The sequence below is a fragment of the Leopardus geoffroyi genome, chromosome C3 (assembly GCF_018350155.1).
Source record: "Leopardus geoffroyi isolate Oge1 chromosome C3, O.geoffroyi_Oge1_pat1.0, whole genome shotgun sequence".
Lineage (NCBI taxonomy): Eukaryota > Metazoa > Chordata > Mammalia > Carnivora > Felidae > Leopardus > Leopardus geoffroyi.
In genome coordinates this window covers 106842754-106856726 of record NC_059338.1, presented here as the reverse complement: position 1 = coordinate 106856726, position 13973 = coordinate 106842754, and the positions used below count along the sequence as shown (strand labels likewise).

General features: G+C 48.2%; 1 long non-coding RNA gene across 5 annotated transcripts in view; it reads right to left on the bottom strand.

Annotated features, from left to right (window-relative positions):
- Window positions 1–674: 674 nt before the first annotated feature.
- Window positions 675–13973, bottom strand: part of LOC123585657 — a 33186-nt gene continuing 19887 nt past the window's right edge. For 4 of the 5 annotated variants that reach the window (XR_006706348.1, XR_006706349.1, XR_006706351.1 and 1 more), the window contains 3 exons: window positions 11496–11654; window positions 6298–6417; window positions 675–1656 (listed from right to left, as the gene is read on the bottom strand). This is a non-coding gene — a long non-coding RNA (uncharacterized LOC123585657). The remainder of the gene's footprint in view (window positions 1657–6297; window positions 6418–11495; window positions 11655–13973) is intronic. The other variant, XR_006706347.1, reaches the window with a different exon arrangement.

The following is a 13973-nucleotide window of genomic DNA, read 5'->3' as shown; positions in this document are numbered from 1 at the left end:
TTCTCTCTCTCAAAAATCAATCAATCAATCAATCAATCAATAAAAAGAAAGAAAGAAAAGAGGACCAGTAGGAGACGGATGAAGCAGGACAAATCCTCTGACATGCAGAATGCAGATACTGAAAGATGCTTTGTTAATTGCTTCTTTTTTTTCTATCGAGACTATGATAGGAGGGTAGACATCTGAGGCCATGGCGGGAAGAGCTTTCTGTAGAATGGAACCCGGCAGAGAGAAGCAAGTCTGATGAAGAGATCATCTGCGCAGTGGTTCTCAGCCTCGTCTGCACGCTGGGATCCCCTGAGCTTTATACCCGCTGATGTCTGGGTCCGACCCCAGAAATTTTTAGTTAATTGGTCTGAGTGCAGCCTGGGCCTCAGAGACTTTAAAAAAAAAAAAACAAAAAAACCCTCTGGGTGATTCTTACGGGCAGCCAGAAGCCACAACCTCTCATCTAGAAGCTCCCCATCCCATCCTCAGGGGCTTGATTCAACAGCTCTTCCTGATTCGGTACCCCATCTCGGGGCCCGCGGCTGCCGATGACTTTTCTTTGCTCGAATTAGTTGGAATTGAATTTCTAGCGTTCTCGGCCGAGAGAGATCCAAGCAAAAAACTAAAAAGACTCTAATCACAACTAGCACCTATTCAACATCAAGGATGTGCGAGGCAGTTTGCAATGCTTTTCTTACATTAACTCATTTAATTTAATCCCCATGTCCCCAGAGTCAGAAAACTATTATGGCCCCCGTTTGACAGATGAGGAAATGAGACCTCAAAAGATGAAGTGATTTGCCTAAATGGACACAGCCTATAAAAACAGAGGTGGAACGTGAACCCAGAGACTTCCTTAACCACCACACTTCAAGGTAGAACCAAGAAACGGGGCAAATTCTCTACATAAAGCCCAGAAAGGAGACCTCCCAACAGCCAGAATATGAACACTTATCAGGAAGACGCTTTTGGTTGTCGTAAGAGAAAAAGCCCAACTGCACCGGCTTGCACAATTATTTAACATATCGAAGGAACGGAGATGGGGCAGAATGGAGGTTGGCTGACCGAGGGGCTCATTCTGAGCCACCGGACACCCCAGTTCTCGCCACCTGTCCCCTCCGCTCGCCGTGATGGCCTCTTCCTCAGGCCGGCCGTCCTCAAACTCGCCGATGGTTGCAGGCCCGCAGACATCGTTTCCTCAGCCCATAACTTGCCTGTTGAACTATGGTAAATGGGTGGAAAGAGGAGTTAGCTTTTTAAGATCAGACTCCTTTAAAAAAGCACCTTTGCCCATAGGAAGAGTGAGTATCAGACTCCTCCTAGAGCATATTGGAGTCATCTTCTCCATGATTCCAAACCTTCCTTTTTATTTCCTGAGCCTGGCTTGGACCTTGGCATTCTCGTGGGCAGCGAGATCTGCTACTTGGGCTCCGCTGTCTCTTTTCATTGGGCAGAAACACCTCGCGCCAGAGGCCTCCAGTCGAATTCATCTCCCGCTTCGTCACGGGGAAGGGGAATTGGGGGGGCGGTCAGGACGTGCTGGGTCTGCGGCTCTCAGCCGGGGTGCTGAAGCAGCCGGGAGGGGTGCATTTTCGGTGGTCAGGAGGATTCAGGGAGGGCCATGACCGTTAGCGCGTCGAGCCGGAAAGGCCAGGGGTGGTGAACTCCCTGCAGTGTGTGAGACAAGCCCATGCTTGTGAGCTACGTGATTTCTGAACATCTCATTGAACGTTCCCACGGGGGGGGGCGGGGGGGGGAACCTGTTCAAAATCATCTGAGCTAAAACCTACTTCTCTTTTATCTATGCACCCAAAGCACTTTAAAAATACCTCGTATTTTCCAGGAGAGCGACGACCGCGTACGTCAAAGGAACACCGTGCTCGGTTTTGTTCAGAACTTTTCCAGGAGTCGTTCGCTGCCTTAGAAAAATCACATGAGCAATGCCAACGCCATTCATGGAATTCGAGTCTCCACTACAACAAGCCTGTGTGGGCCTGCACGGGAGCTGCCAGACCAGAAGGATTCTGGGGAGGGACCCTAGCACCTGGAACGTCGTTACGCATTTCTTCTAGCGTGGTCCTGCCCAGCACTTGCATGTTGACATACGTCCTATTTTATTCTCAATTATTTTCCTCTTATTTTTTTTTTTAAGTGCTTGTTAATGTATTTTGGGAGGGAGGGAGAGAGGGAGAGAAGCAGGGAGAGAGGGAAAGAGACAATCCCAAGCGGGCTCTGAGCTGCTAGCGCACTGCCGGTCTCGGGGCTCAATCTCACGAGCCACGAGATCACGACCTGAGCTGACATCAAGAGTCAGACGCTTCACCAACAGAGCCACCCAGGTGGCCCGATTATTTTCCTTTTCTTTCTTGATTTTTTAAAATGCATTTATTTACTTTGAGAGAGTGCAAGAGTGAATGGGGGAGGGGTAGAGGGAGAGAGGGAGAGAGAGAGAGAGAGAGGGAGCGAATCCCAAGCAGGCTGCATGCTGTCAGCCCAGAGCCCGACACTGGGCTCGATCCCACAAACTGTGAGATCATGACCCGAGCCAAAATCGAGAGTCGGACGCTCAACTGACTGAACCACCCAGGCACCCCCAGCTCCAATTATTTTCCTTTTAAATTCTACTTGGCAACTTAGATCAGGCAGTTGGCTTATCAACAAGAGAAACTGTTTTCTCCCGGTTCTGGAGACTAGAAATCCAAGATTCGGGAGGCAGCATGATCAGGTTCTGATGAGGGTGGATGGTCATTTTTTTCTTTGTACCCTTATAACGCAGAGAGGGACAGTGAACTCTCGGGGGTCTTTTCGAGGGGCACTAATCCCATCCCAGAGAGCTCCACCCTCACGGCCAATTACCTCCCCAAGGCCCCACCTCCTAACACCATCACATTTGGGGTTAGGACTTCAACCCGTGAATTTGGGGGGGACACATTTAAGGCATAACACTTTGTAATCTGGTTAGGGAATTTTTTGAAGTTATACGTATAGATAGACTGTATTATCTATAGATTTCATTTCAGTGTAGTACAGAGGAACTGTAAAAACATTTGCCGTAAAAAGAGGGTTGTTGGATCTAACAGAACGAGAGCCGCTATTCAGAGCGGTCAAGATGCACCTGTGGCACCAAGAATGGGACTCGCCTCCTTGACACCCGGGCCTCCACAGAGGGGGGTGGAACCTGGACAAAGCGAGGTTCCTTTGGGAAGAAAGAAGTGGGGCTGGGCCGCGAGGCAGGAAGAACGCTGTCCCACTGACCAAACCTACTTGTCCTGCCTTCTACTCCAGTGTCACCCAGCAACCCCCTGATGACCGATGTGGCCTCCTGGCTGCTTGGATACTGGGAACAATTGGCAGGGGGTGGCTCCCCATGCTGGTGACTAGGGTCCCCGAAAAGGAGCACCCTCGGTCAGGACAGATCCACTGACAATCTGATTGACGCATCATTTCCTATGAATTTGGTTACATCAGTCCAGGGCTGCCAAACTGATGGGTTCTGGGTGTGGTGACAAAGTGGCATTCTGGGATTGGCAATGCTGGCGGGGGGGGGGGGGGAGGGAGGGAGGGCGGTGCAGGGCAGGGGGAACAAGCCCGCCGCTGGGCACTGTCACTTTGAACGCCTTTCTGGGTGGCTTCCTAGCTTGTGCTGGCTGCGCAACCTGTAAGCTAATGAAATGTCACACGGGGCCTAGCGCGGAAGAGCCAAGTAAAGGGAGCCACCCTGTTTGAGGGCTGGGATTGGGGGCCACGGAGACAGCTACCTACCTTTCCACGAGTCCCTCCCCGTGGCGGGGCTTCCACTGGGTACCTGTGTGCCCCTCACAGCTTTAGACTTCTCTCCCAACGTCAGGGTGCAGTCTCTGAGCCCAGTCCTTCCCTGGGGGTAGGAGAGGGAGCCAACCTCACACAAGCTCCCACTCAGGGACTCATCCCCCAGAGGTGCCATCAGGGAAGTCCTGCTGTACTCACTGAGGAGACAGGAAGGCCGAGGGGTTTGTGTCCTGCTGGGAGCAGGATTTCCTGCTCAGGTTCCTTCCAAATAAATCATTCTGCTTTTGCACCTTAAAAGTGAAGCAGAGGGGCACCTGGGCGGCCCAGTTGGTTAAGCATCTTACTTCGGCTCAAGTCATGATCTCACCATTTGTGGGTTTCAGCCCCGCGTTGGGCTCTGTGCTGACGGCTCGGAGCCTGGAGCCTGGAGCCTGATTCGGATTCTGTGTCTCCCTCTCCCTCTCTCTCTCAAAAATTCATTGATTAATTAATTTTTAAACAAGTGAAACAGAGCAAGCTCCTCAGGCGAAACCACAGTTAAGCCGGCGGTGGGAGAGCATTTAAAACAAGCACCAACACATGAAAACCAATCAAAATATTAAAAGCACGTGGGGTATCTGGGCGGCTCACTCGGTTAAGCACCCGACTCAATTTCAGCTCAGGTCATGATCTCATGATTTGTGGGTTCCAGTCCTGCATCAGGCTCTGTGCTGACAGCTTGGAGCCTGAGATTCTCTCTCTCTCTCTCTCTCTCTCTCTCTCTCTCTCTCTCTCTCTCTCCCTGCCCCTCCTCTGCTCACTCACACACTCTCTCTCTCAAAAATAAGTAAACTTAAAGAAATATTAAAAGCATTAAAAATTTCATGAACCCAAGTCATAGGTCGGTAAGGCCATCAGCTTTCCACCTTTATGAGAAAAGACAGTGGGGGAGGGGTCCTTTCTTTCCATTTCTAAAGGGTGCAGGGTTCAGCATCATGCATGGAGAACTCCAGAAAACCAGAACTCTTTGTTTTTTAATTTTTTTTTAATGTTTATTTATTTTTGAGAGAGAGAGAGAGACAAAGTGGAGTTGGGGAGGTGCAGAGAGAGAGGGAGACACAGAATCCGAAGCAGGCTCCGGGCTCCGAGCTGTCAGCACAGGGCCCGACGCGGGGCTGGAACTCACAAACCGTGAGATCATGACCTGAGCTGAGACACCCAACTGACTGAGCCACCCAGGTGCCCCTGGAAAACCAGGACTCTTAAGCTCGAGGATGGTTTATGTTCCCCACAGACCTGAGGGCCTAGGACCACTCCAGCTATACAAGCTGCCCGATGGCCACAGGCCCAGGGGTGCTGGCAGTCCTGAGAGTGGAGATACGGTTCCAGCTCCCCGGGGCTACAGCAGCCACCACCGTGAGGCCAGAAAGCGTGGCTGAGGGGTGCTTGCGATTACCAGGACAGCGCCTTCCCTCAGCCTGATGTGCGGCCCAGCATGGCGACCATGGGACTTGCTCTTGACCGTCCGTTTGACACATACTGATTACTGAGTGTCTATTCCATGTCAAGCACTGTTCCGAGTGCTCAGGATCGGTGTGGCTGAGGTCAAAATGGAGTGGGGTGGGCCTCAGCGGCTACCGCTTATAGAGGACATCTTTTTTTTCTTTGTGCTTTTTTATATATCAAAGGGGTTTGTGTTGCCTTTAAAGTCAGGGAAAAGGCTATTAAAGTAAGTTACTAGAGATCACTTTTGAATAAATGTCCACAAGGAAAATAAACGTGCATAGGGAATACCAGGTAATTCCAGATCCGCAATAACAGTGGACTTTGGACTCCCGGGAGGCCTTAGGGGGTGTGGTCAGAAAACCAACACCAGAGGATTCTCGAGGGCTTGATTCTGAGCTGCCGCTGTTGGAGAAATCCTGTCCTTGAGAATGTCCTTCCTGGGGGAGGGGGGCGGCTATGTCTGCGGTCCCAAACAACGGAATGTTAAAGGTGCCAAAGATGAACCAGGCCAAAGGTGCCGAAGGGACCCCTGAGGAAGGCGAGCACTGTGTCCATCTGACCACCATCTTATCATGGCCTATAGCACCCAGGCTGTTACCACCTAGGAGGCACTCAGCGCGTTACTGAACACATAGCTGTTGGGCAAAGCTTCGTGGATATGGTGACCTGGTAACCGGAGCCTCGAGAGAAGCCTCTGCTCATTGCATCTCTTCAGCTTGCCTTTGTTTCTCCCTCGGTAACGGCAGGAACCAGTAGGTGCTGTCTGACCACTGCTAACTTCGCTCTCGTCACATTCACCACGTGACCTTGCGTTTTCAGCCTTCCCACGGTGGTCCTTGGTTGAACTTTGTCCTCATGTCGTTTAAACCTGCTCTTTCCTCATCAGCTTCTGCTTTAAAAGGCCATGTCGTCTTCTGTCCTCACAACGATGCAAACACAGTTTTCTAAAATTCTCTTCTGGTTCCCGCAGTATGTTGTTTTCAGAAATACTATGCCCTTCCTCGAGATTTCAGGATAACGGTGCGTTTCCTTTATATGAAGTATTCTAGAACTTACCCTGCAACGAAGGGTGATCTGTCCGGGTCTACTGATTGCCAAAAGAGGCAGCGTGGCTTTCTCTTGGCACCCCTCACTGCCCATCTGGATGTTGGTGGAATCCACTCCTCGGGTCTTCAACTGAAAGAGAGTATAATGTGCACAGCTAGGTGCAATTTCTAATATCCAGAAAGTAGTTACTCCTTTAGTCCCGCTTCATAAGGTTGAGTCAGAATGTTCTCCTGCATCTAGTATCTGGTTTGTCGACATTCTGAATACATGAAATGTGCGCGCGTGCACACACACACACACACACACACACACAACCATAGTCCCCAGAATGTACTGTTACCAGAACTCTTCCTGTATCTGTCATCCCCAAAGGTACCCCATGTGCTGGACTACACTCTCCCAGGGCACAACTGCCATAAGACTATGCCCACCCACCCGCTGCCATCACGTATACATGTACACAACTTTCCACTTATTGTTTTCTGGGAATATATATATATATATATATATTTTTTTTTTTTTTTATTTTTTAACATTTATTTATTTTTGAGACAGAGAGAGACAGAGCATGAACGGGGGAGGGTCAGAGAGAGGGAGACACAGAATCTGAAACAGGCTCCAGGCTCTGAGCTGTCAGCACAGAGCCCGACGCGGGGCCCGAACCCACGGACAGTGAGATCATGACCTGAGCCGAAGTCGGCCGCTTAACCGACTGAGCCACCCAGGTGCCCCTGGGAATATATTTATTAAACTGGGACTTGCAGTGTCTAAATAAATGCAGAAAGCGAGAGCTTACTGTTAGTAAGCTTGGGAAGAAAGGAATGAAGCTCTGTCTTGAAGCAAAGAACCTGAGTAATTGAAGAATGGATTTTTGACATTTTGGGCAAGCCAGACCTTAGGCCTCTAAGCCAAAGGACAAAAATCTAGAGAGAAATAAAATGTCCAGCTTCCTTCTTTGGCATTGTAGGCCTACATCGCTTGACGTCATGGAGTAGGTCCTGTGCCCGACTTTGAGTCTCAAGTCAGCCATATAAGACTTAGAATTACCCTAAATTTCCTCCAAATTCAGGCAGTGGATTTTCCAATTGTCTTAACTTATGGTGGGATTATGAACGCTTACTGTTTTGTGCATCCTGAATACGTATGTTAGTAGAAAGTTAAAAGGCTATATTAGGTATTGGTAAGCCAATTCCATTTCAAACGAGAAACTCTGAGGTATTTATTACATCTGCATTCATTCAACTAATATTTATTGTGTACAGATCATGTGTCTGGCACAATGGTAGACACTGATAGTGAAAACCCAGCCCCTGCCCTCTTGAAGGTTAGAGTCTAGAAGGTGTTTCAGACTCCGAGGAATCGTGATACAATATGATCAATTCTTCACGATGAAATACAAGGAGGTTCTACCCTACCCTTCACTCTGGTCCGTGAACCAGGCATCGTGGGAGAAAACCCTGTGATGAGGCGCTGGGGCTCAGTATTGAAGGGTCTTGAATGTTGTGTTAATAAGTTTGGATTTGGATGGGGAGTCACTGAGGAACGTGGTGCAAGGGAGTGAGTGGCCGGTTTGAAGCTGGGATTTCGGACGTCACTCCAGTAGCCAAGTAAGGGGTTGACCGAGACGGGAGAGGAATGGAGCCGAAAGGCCACTCCAAGAAGCCGGCCCAGTTGTTCAGTGCAGATTGCAGCGCTGAGCCCTTGAATTCAGTGCGAGGGCAGCGGAAACAGAGGGGAGCCAGACAAGTTCAAGAATCTGGTGATCAGCTGCACGTGGCAGTGAAGAGCGGCAGCACCGGGGATGACACAAAGGGACTAGGTCCCTGGAAGATGGGGGGTGTCAGCACCCAAGCAGGAAAGCCAGGAGCACAAGCAGGACTGGGAGGAGATGGATAGTGTGGCTTTGGACTTGAGAGGAAAGCACCCACCTCTCTACTCTTTCCTTCACACACTTATTCACTGTGTGAACTCCATTCTGAAGTTCCAACACATGAGGCGTTGAAAAATTCTACAAAGAAAAGCCCGAATAAACCACTTGAAGAAGATATTGATGAGATAATTAACCAATGTAACCATGCTAACTCATCACTTAATTTCATATGCTCTGGGGTCAAATGCAGCTAAGCTGGTGCTTTTCATCGTGGAAATGTCCTTCACTCCAAATGAAGCAATGAACTTGCTTTGTGCTCCCAAAGGATATGTATTACTTGAGATTTTCTGTCTGGAGCCAGTCGGGGCAGAAATGTAGGGGCCTTTGCCCAAATCACGAACAGTGTCAAATGTCAAGGCAGAAACAAGGCTCCAGAAATCTGATCATTTCGATTTACACATTAAAAAATAGTCGCTAATTTAAAGGGGGAAGATAAAAATAAACTTGCCTCTGCTTTAGATTTATTATAATCTGGTTCTATTCTCCAGTATTTGGGTTTCTGGTAAAATTCCTCTCCGATTTGCCCATCCCTTAGGTCTGTGGGTATAATAAAAGAGAAGTCACAGACTAGTTCTGATTAATTTCCATCATGAGAATCAACTCTTGATTTTCAGGGAGAGAGTAGAGAAGGAATGACATGGGTAATTAAAATCCACAGATAGCACAAACATCCAATTTAACCAACAATTTCAAATCCTCCTCCACTGATTTTTTTTTTTTTCCCACTAGAGGTGCCAAGTAGCAAGGCTCAGCCCAACTTCTGGGGCGAGATCTAACAAAATGTGAACGAACTCATGAGAAGGCAAGTAGGTGGATGCAAGAACAATGAGAAGTTGGGGGTTGCTGGCCTTTCTGAAATGGAAAACCGGCCACTCGTTCTCACCCTGTTGGTTTTCTTTAGAAGAATCACAATATCAGCACTGTCAGTTTCACGTGGGGGATGCCAGGCTGAATTCTTAGAAAGGCCAGCTCGCTGTTTGCCCATCGCCGAAAGCAGCTCACAGGCAGAGCACGTAAGATGGGTTTTTAGTGAGTATAGGCAGAATGAAGGGACAGAGCGGGGGCTCACCTCCCAGAGCGGAGGCCCTTGTCACTTGCCTCAAGCTTTAAACGCCACCAGTTTGAGCTTCTGCTATGACACAGACCCAACCCAGGCTGCAACTGCCAGCACTTTAGACTTTCTTAGTCCTGGCCCTTTCTGAACGCCTTCATCCGGCCTCTCATCTGCTTGCCATTCAAGGCTGCACAGTCTCTAACTAGAATCAGACCTTACTTCTCACTACTCTCCAAATCACATACATCAACCTCTGCCCACATTTACACACTGGTGCTGGAGGGTGTCTGCACTTCTCACCATCTCGTCTTTTCTCATGTCATTCCTTGAACCCCCAAACGTAGGTATTTTTCAAGGTCTAGTCCTTCCGCGAAAGCTTCCCTGTTTCCCCAAGTTCAAAGTGATCAGCACTTTTGTGACACTTAACCACATTATGCTTTCATTATATCACACTAGCTTATGTGCCCTGTGACTGTAATGTTCTCAGAAATGTGGATCATGACCCACTAGTGAGTTTTGAAATCACTGTGTTGGGTCATGACCTGAATTTTTAAAAATTAAGTAGAAAAAAAAATGGAACATTTTAGAGTGCATTACACATAAACATATTTCTTACTTTGGTTTACGACCAAAAAGCTTGAAAGTCACTGCCTCACATAGTTAAGACATTTTCAGCTTCTATGGAACAGAAAGCCTTGAACCAACCAGTTTAAATAACAAAGGATTTATTATCTTATATAATGAGATGTCTAAAAGTGGAGGCAGCTCTGGGTTGGTTTATCATCGACTTATCAACCATCGAGGACTCAGATTTTCGCCATCTCTGTCATCCTTCCAGCTACCTCCCCTCACGTCTGCAGGATGGCTGCAGGAGTTCCTTGCATCATAACAACATCCAGAGGTCAAAAAAGGGAGCTACTTATTCTTTGGATCTTTTTTTTATCAGGAAAGAAATCTTTCTCAGAACCACCTTCCCCCCATCACGCGCAGCAGGACTCCTTTAATTCCTCGTTGAAATAAACTGAAATAAAATGAATGCAGTGTCTAGCCAGGAGTGGCAAGGAAAACCAAAATTAGTTTAGATGAGGATAAGAACACCTTCCCCGAGCACCTGTCCGGTCAGGAAGAAGGGGGAGATTGACGGATCTGAGGTAGGCAAGCAAAAGTATTTTCCAGCTCCATACAGAGTGCATTGGGGTAGGACCAGAGTCTCTTTCCCTTCACAGTCCCTGCCACGCGTACCGCTTCGCAAATCGAGACTGTCACCTCAATTTCCAGTGACAAATTAAACCAATCACTCTGCCCCAAAGTATAAATATTCATGGGATGCACAGATCAAATATCCAACCTGAGATACTGGGAGGCATTCTGCAGGCATGAGTTGCCGACATAGAACTCACCAGGGGCTAGGATTTTTTTCGGTTTTCATTTTTCTACTGCCTTTCTAAACATGAAGGGCTAGATTAGCAACACTGTACATTGTAATACCATTTAAATAATAAAATACATATTTGTCACAATGCAGATGGCAAGTGAAGAGCTCACAGATGGAAATGTGGCTCCTAAGAAGAGACGGTAAATGTGTGACGGTGGGTGTGGGGAGATGGCTGCATCGGGCTGGAGAGACATTACGTCATCCCAGATATGGGCTTTTTTTGGGAACCTGGCAGGATTACTGCTGAATCATTCAGCTAGGCAAATTATTGGCATGTTCGTTGGACAAAGGTCCCTGTAATTAAGCCCTTGTACCGCCACACTCTTTGGCATCTTTCTGCTGATGTTACCATTTAAGGGCAGCCTTGAAAACATGTATACGTGAAATAACGGTATCTACAAGAGTCAGTGGCTTTAGAGTATGGAGCCAGCACTCTTTGTCCTCTCTTGCACGCACACGTATGTGCATGCATACACGACACACACACACGCACGCACCCCTCATCAGAGAAACCACGGGTTCAGAAAAATTTGAACTGCAGGGACGCCTTTTGCCCCTGAGATTCCGAGAATCCTTCTCTTTGCTGCTGTTACAAACGCCAAGATCCTCCCGTCTGCCCAGTAGGGAAGACTAGCCTTGTGAGTGTCTTGAAATTCCTTGAAAGACGGCCATGGTTGTGGAGTCACAGGGCAAAACTTGTCTCACCTGCTAGAACTTAGGAGGCTGGAGAAAAATCTGGTTGTTCTAAGGGGGAGGCAATACACTTGCCTCTGCTACTAACTTATTACCTATGTGTGAGGCTGTGCTGGGTCTGCAGGCCTCAGGCCAGGTCCCGGCTCGGCCAGAGCTTGCTGGAAGTTCCACGCTCAGTTTCAGGGGCCTGGCTTAAGAAGGTCCTTGGCTAACCAGATGGTGTGCCGCCAGCCAGAACAAGGGGTGTCCAGAGACTATGGGGAAAGAACGCAGTAGCAATAACTACCTTCGTTTAGGGCTTTCACAGACAAGTTTCCATTTGGTTTATTTTCTCTGCCAACCTGAGGAATGTACACGCATTTGAAAGAGGTTCTAGAGACCGTAGACCGGAGAGATGGACGTTGGTGCCCGGGAACATTCTTTTTTTTTTTTTTAATTCCCCAGGAACATTCTTACGTGGGTGATTTAACAGATGGCTTGGAACCTTGGAAAAGGAAGTGGCAATTACAGAGGGCCACATGGCCTCACCCTCGTTTCCTTTCTGTCGCATGACCCATAACTGACAATAAGAGCTAAAACATATAGAGTGCTTCCTGTGTGCCTGGCTGGATGCTGTGTTTCAATGCATTGAAGCTTCTCAAAAACCATGTAGCGGATGCTATTATTATCTCAATGTCCAGATGAGGAAACTAAGCCTTAGAGAGAGAAGAACCTTTTTTCTGTTGGTGGCTGTTCCTCATTTTCCCCCTAGCCCTCCAAAAGGCCGTCTCATTCCCACCCTTCGGGACTCACTCAGATGCTCCGAGCAAGGCTTTCCCTGCCCGCTCGTCACTCAAAGTCGTCCACCCCAACTTCAGGTCCACGGTCACACTCCCCCCGTTCATTGCCTTCGGAGGACATATTAGAGACTTGTTTACTTACTGCTGGGCTTTTTTCTTTTCAGTCTCTACCATTCCGTCAGATATAAGCTTGTGAGGCAGAGACCCCATCCCTCCCGATTGCCCTATGGTAATGTCGAGCAGGGTGGCTGGAATATAATAGGTACTCACTAAAAATTTGGATGAGTGGATGAGTAGCATGTATGAGTGAATGAGTATGATTCGTCAAGGGGATTTGGACATGAGTTTGTCTCACACCAGGGACCAAGTTTTCAGCCCCTGCTCACGTGTTTACTCACTCATCCCTTCAATAGCGTTCATTAAATTATCAACAGGTGCCAGGTACTGAGGTAGGTGCTGGAGAATCAAGAGAGTAAGACAAGTCTCCGTCCTTGAAAATCTCATGTAAGAAGGGTGATGGTGGTAGTTTGGAGGGGTGAGGAAGTGGGTTTAGAAAAAAGCACAAATAAAAATGTAATTCGATATGTCTTATAATAGAGTTAAGTACAAAATGACACAGCAAGAAAGAGAGGAGACCACCTAAATGCCCCTGCCAAACTTGGAAGACTTCTATAGGGCAGGTGACTTTGAACCCGAACTTGAAAGAGGACTCCGGGGGTGTCTGGATGGCTCAGCAGATTTTGGCTCAGGTCGTGATCGCACAGTTCGTGAGTTGGAGCCCCGTGTCGGGCTCCGCACTGACGGTGCGGAGCCTGCTTGGGATTCTCCGTCTCCCCCTCTCTCTCTGCCCCTCCTGCACTCTCTCTCAAAATAAATAAATAAACTTTAAAAAAAAAAAAAAAAAAACAAAAAAGAAAGAAAGAGGATTTCGGACTATTGGGGAGGAAAGAGCACGTGCAGAGGCAAAAAGGAGAGAACTCATGGACCTATCTGGGGAGCGGAACGGAACTTGTCCCCTACCCTACACTGTCGAGTCATATCTTGCCCATGGTGCCCAGCTGTTGGGAGGGTCACGGACCAACTGACCCCTTGGTGAAGCCATCAAGGAGGACAAGTGCACCTGGTGTGGGGGTGGGGGGTGGGAGGGCACCAGGAGGTGCATCTGAGTGGTCTCAAAGGTGCCCTCTGACTCTTAAGAGTAACACGACCCCAAGGCCTGTCTCTCAGAGGAAGGCACCAAAAGGCAGAGCCAGAAACAGCCACATTCCTGCCCCTAATACGGGCGATTTCCTAACAAAAGGGCTAACTATAACCGCTGTGTAGTTTTCAAAACCTCTTCTCAAACACGATCTCATTTGATCCTCCAACAGCCTGCTAGATCTGTTCTGAAGTTCAGTAACACCATTTATTATTTATTGGATCAACATTTATGGAGCACCAGGGCCCAGCCTGACCGGGGCAATGCAAGTGGGAACAGCACAACTTCTGGCTCCAAAGCGGCCACATGCAAAGAGACACGACAGCACAGAGTAAAAGGTGTGACCCCACCCAGCATGGAGGGAAGAGAGTTAGCCGAGGGCCCGCAAGAGCAGAGAATACTGAGTCAGCCAGTCCCGGGCCCAAATTCTCGCCCTGCACCCACTTGCTTGTAAGACCTTGGGCAATGAAATAAGATCATTAAAAAGAAATTAAATGAAATAATACGTGTGCACCCGTTAGGTTATAGTCTAGCCACTAAAACAATGACTCTTACGTAAACAATCGCTTTAACAAGATGGAAATTGACTTCTCTTT